Source organism: Electrona antarctica (genome assembly GCF_951216825.1).
Source record: "Electrona antarctica genome assembly, chromosome: 4".
NCBI lineage: Eukaryota > Metazoa > Chordata > Actinopteri > Myctophiformes > Myctophidae > Electrona > Electrona antarctica.
Window position 1 is genome coordinate 34323611 of NC_136809.1, and position 4751 is coordinate 34328361.

The 4751-nt window shown below is 40.7% G+C and overlaps 1 long non-coding RNA gene across 1 annotated transcript; it reads left to right on the forward strand.

The window, feature by feature from the left end:
- The first annotated feature begins 354 nt into the window (after positions 1-354).
- Positions 355-4457, forward strand: LOC306921412. Its single transcript, XR_013789750.1, has 4 exons — positions 355-435; positions 1248-1394; positions 1648-1819; positions 2651-4457. It is a non-coding gene; the product is annotated as an uncharacterized lncRNA (long non-coding RNA).
- The last annotated feature ends 294 nt before the right edge of the window (positions 4458-4751 follow it).

Sequence of the window (4751 nt, forward strand, 5' to 3'; positions counted from 1 at the left end):
TTTACAACCACGTGGTTTCCTGGTTCCTGGCTTCAATGGGAATCGAACAGTGAATCATAGATTAGCTAAGTCAAAAAACATGAGTCAAAACATGTCATTGGCAGGGAATGAGTATGTAAATATGCAAATCTTCCCCCCTAAGATACAGTACTGTATGACTATGTCACAGAGGAAAACTGGAGAGATTGCATTGTTGAACAAAAATAAAAAAAATGTATTGGTATTGTTTCCCTGCTCAACCCCTCATTATCCGTAGGGCTGGTGATGCTGGATGGATATGTGTTTGCAGTCGGCGGCCAGGGAGGTCACAAGAGTGAAGACTCACTGGAGTGCTACGACCCCAAGAACAACACCTGGGAGCCTACGCTGATGCCGATCTTGACTCTTATAAAGCTGCTACAGTGGTGGCTCTAGATGGACTGCTCTATTTTATTGGTATGGAACAGGTTTATGCATCACATTAAAACTCATTCTAGGCCAAGTACTTATTTAACTTCTTTTTCACAAAGTGCCTGGGCCAAAGACGTTTTTGACTTATTTTTAACCCTGGTGTTCCAATTTTGTTTATTTTTTATGTTTCAAAATAGCAATACCTCACAATAAGACGATGTCTTATAGACGAGGTGATGTCTTTCAGTCACCGATATCGAAAAATCCTGAATCCAAAAATGAATGGAATTAATCAGAGACTTGATTTAACAACAGCAAAACGGTGTGGAAATCTGTCAATAAAGTACAAGTCGAACCGTGATCATAATGGTTTATTATTTTTGAGTTGGACTCCAAGGCCAGTAGGCCACCATATGTTTCCGCTTTTCGTTCATGTGCGGTCCGGTCACTTCCTTGTTTACCGCTGCAGAAAGAATGCCTCGTCTCTCCTAATCTAGGGCGTTCTCCATGGTTTTGATCTGATGGATATACTAAGCTCCTAATTTCTGACTTCTCAACTGCCTCTCGTTCAAAATATGAACGAGATGGATTATTTAGCGATATTATGGAAACGAGAGCAAGGTAAGCAAGCAAAAAAATATCTGTTTTTTTTCCGGAACAGAAGGGGGGGGGGGGGGGGGGGGCTTTACAGAGTAAAAGTGGCCATGTCTTCCCGGCATCCCAGAGCTTCTATTTTGAAGGAATCCCGGCGCTGATTGTGTTAACTGAAAAGGACCGAAATGTGTTTGTGTTAGGTACTTTTGTATTTGCCCTTGTCCTGACTAATCTTTTGTCGTGTGTGTTCTCCTGGGCCCTAGGTGGCATGCAACCTCTTAAGATGATGCAACCGCACCGTGCGGCCAAGTACAACCCTGAGACATCCGTTTTGTCGGAAGTCGCTCCTATGCGGGTTCGGCGCAATGATTTGGCTGCCTGCACTTTGAATGGAAAGATCTACGTTACAGGTATCATATTAAACCAAATCTGCAAAGTAATGAGCAAGAGCTTTCAAATAATTGTACTGAACTAAAAATGTAACCGTTTGCCTCTGAGATGTAGAGTAGAAGTACAAAAAATTATAAAACAAACCCAATTTTTATAAAAGTAAAGTACAGTACTTGTCTGAATAAATGTTAGTTCCATAATCGACTTGCTTCAACTTAGTTTGGGCACATAATAGATCCCACTAACGGTTTTAATTCTTATGTATCTATATAGGTGGCAACGTGGGTTATCCTTATATGGAAGCGACTTGCTCAATGGAATGCTACAACCCCATGACCAACCAGTGGACCATGTGTGCCTCTATGCCAGTGGAACGCTACATGCATAGCGCGGTTGCAATGAATGGAGAAATCTACGTACTGGGAGGGCGGGACGGCAAGGACAGGTAACGCACGAATGTCTGGGAAAAGGTGTCTTCTTTTCCACGCCCGATATTTCTCTTGTGCTTAGTGATGCACCGAATATTCTGCCGCAGAAAGTATGTATTTTTGGCCTATTCAGTTTCGGCCCCGTGCCGTGCTACACGCACGGCACGCCCCGCACACATGCCTGGATAACAAAACACATATCAACATATCAACCACGTTGTAGGTTGATGTACACGGCTGGCTCACCGTCAACATGTCACGTCTTCTGCGGCTTGGAAATATTTCCAAACATCAGAGATATGATTCATCAGTCAGTCTGGAATTAACTTATGCAATTAATGCATTCAAAAGTGCTGAATGTTTTATGGACCTATAATAGTGATTATTATTTAAGTTAAGTTTTGCCATAATCATGTCTTTGGCCATAATCAGGTAGCTTTAAGGTACGGCCATGACAGCAATGGTAGGCCTACAAAAACTTTAAAAAAAAAAAAAAAAAAAGAAGAAGAGAGCTACTAAGGTGTCTGAACCATCTCACCAGTGACAGCTGTGGTTGTGGTATAAATGAAGGATTTGCCTTCCCCGGTGAAAATGGTAGATCTGCAAACGAAACGAAACGTTGATTCCTGACCATTGATTCCTAATAAACTACTGGGAGCTTAAGACCGGTGTGCGGACTTCCTACCTTCTTTACGTCTGACAAGGTGGGCATACAGTACGTTAGTCAGACGTGCCAATAGTCTGACATGCGTGGCCATTTAAGACTCACCTGTGGCTTATTATTGGGATGTCGGACTAACGCTGCACCCCCGTCTGACAAGGGCTCTTATTTGTTTCTCTTCATGTAGGTATCCCCGGAACATCATACGCTACTGTGAAGAGACAAACACGTGGGAGACTGTGGGAAAGATGGATCCTGGTCGCTGCAAAGTCATCTGTGTTTCTCTCAAGCTGAGGACAGATCATGCATCCCTGGTTGATCATTTAGTACACGCACCTGTGTTTGGTGATGATGATAATGATCATTTAGTACATGCACCTGTGTTTGGTGATGATGATAATGTTGACGAAAAAGATGATGATGATGATGATGAAAACGACGAAGATGAGGAAAATTAGTTTTCTGATTCATACAATGAACTAGAAGAGGGGTTTTATTGGTATGAATAGATTCCAGTAGGATGTGCGGGTGTCAAACCTGCCTGTGCCCTCCATAGAGGGAATCATTGCTGTCTGGTGGAAACTTTGTACTGTATGTACAAAACTGTTTTTTTTTTTGTATTGCCATTTAACAAATAGTGAATATAGTCGATCCACAAGCTCTCACAGTTGTGAGCTTTTAGATCTGCTATTTTCACTACATTTGTGTGACTCTTGGTAAGTCGGACATTGATTTAAAGGGGGAAAAAAAGAAGGAAAAAAACAAAACATGACATTTTGAGATATGGATATATGAGGTTTCTGCCCGACAGCAACAAAATAATGTCCTTGGACTAATTAGCCCTGTTTTCATCGGCACATGGTTCATGGACTATGGATGTACAGTACACTGTATGTATGTACTGTATGTACTGTATGTACTGTAAGTATGGCAGTTTCCTGTTAGGTTAACTTCTCACTGTGAACGGTTTCACTGCCAATAGATTCTATATTGCTTGTTATATTTACTGTTAATTTACATATACGTTGTACATAATGTATGACCCATACTGTGTAGGCTGGCTGGCTGGCTGACACTGACTGTTCGTATATCAGCCTCTCATCCACTGACAGTCTGTACATATACAGTAATATATGAAGACAGAGAACCTAGGATAACTTCAAGCACACTCACAAGTTCAACAAGCCAAGGAATCAAGGATACAATTAAAAAGCCTTTAATTAACTTTATGCTTGTTTGAGAGCTAGTTTTTTTTCTCTCTCTCTCCTTATGTTTGGGCTCATAATGAGGGTGGTGGTGATGGTGGTAAGTTACCTGTATGTGTTGTAAACATCAATGCCTTGAAAGTTTATTTTTTTGTTTCTCTTTGTCTGCAGATTTATACAGCAAATGGTTCCTATTTTTGTTATATTTTGTTTATTTGCTGGACAAAATGCTCTGCATAATGCATATATTGATGCAGAAAGACAAAAGTCTTTGTTCCATGTTTGTCTCTAGTGATTAATGTAACAAATTGAGAAGTTACAAAGCCATTTAAGGACAGATTATTCAACCTAGCTATAGGTTCCGTCCTTATACAAACATAATGGCACAGAGTACCAATTACATCGGTATATCGCAGCAAAATAAACTGCGTCTTCAAGAATGTGAGAACAACCACACATCCACTGTAAAAAGTTATAAGCTCTAATCAAGAGCTCCCAGATTTTTTTTTTGTTTCACATGTAGATACATGTTCATATTCTGGTGATAAATTGTGCCTTGTACTTACAGTATGCCTAATTTTGTATTCGTTCATATACTGCTGTCCGAGAAAGGTCAAGTGCTGATGGGTTATAGGTCAGACTACTTGTTTTATTTTTTGTATTCAGTGTGTAACAGTATTACTTGCTTTCCCCTTTATTTGTATTTGAATCTGGTTCATGCCTAATGGAGTGCTGCTATTACACCCAAATTCACCATGGGGTCAATAAAGATTGCATTGTTTTTGACACACCACACTTCCTCCTCATTCCTCTAATCACCTGATTATCGGTTATTAGGTAGACACTAGACAGTATATGAATGAGTCTCCATAACTGATTGACGAAGACTCGCCATGCATCCAAATGTTAGTCATTTATTTTAATTTGATTGGCTTTATATAGCCATGTGTTTATTCCATCCGGTAACAGGTACGCTCGCCCCTTTTCCAACTCGCCCCTGCGAAAAGTGAAGAACGGTCGTCCCGGAATTTCGAAAAGTGAAGATGGCTCGCCCCAAGCCGTGGATAGCTCGCCTCCAAAGTG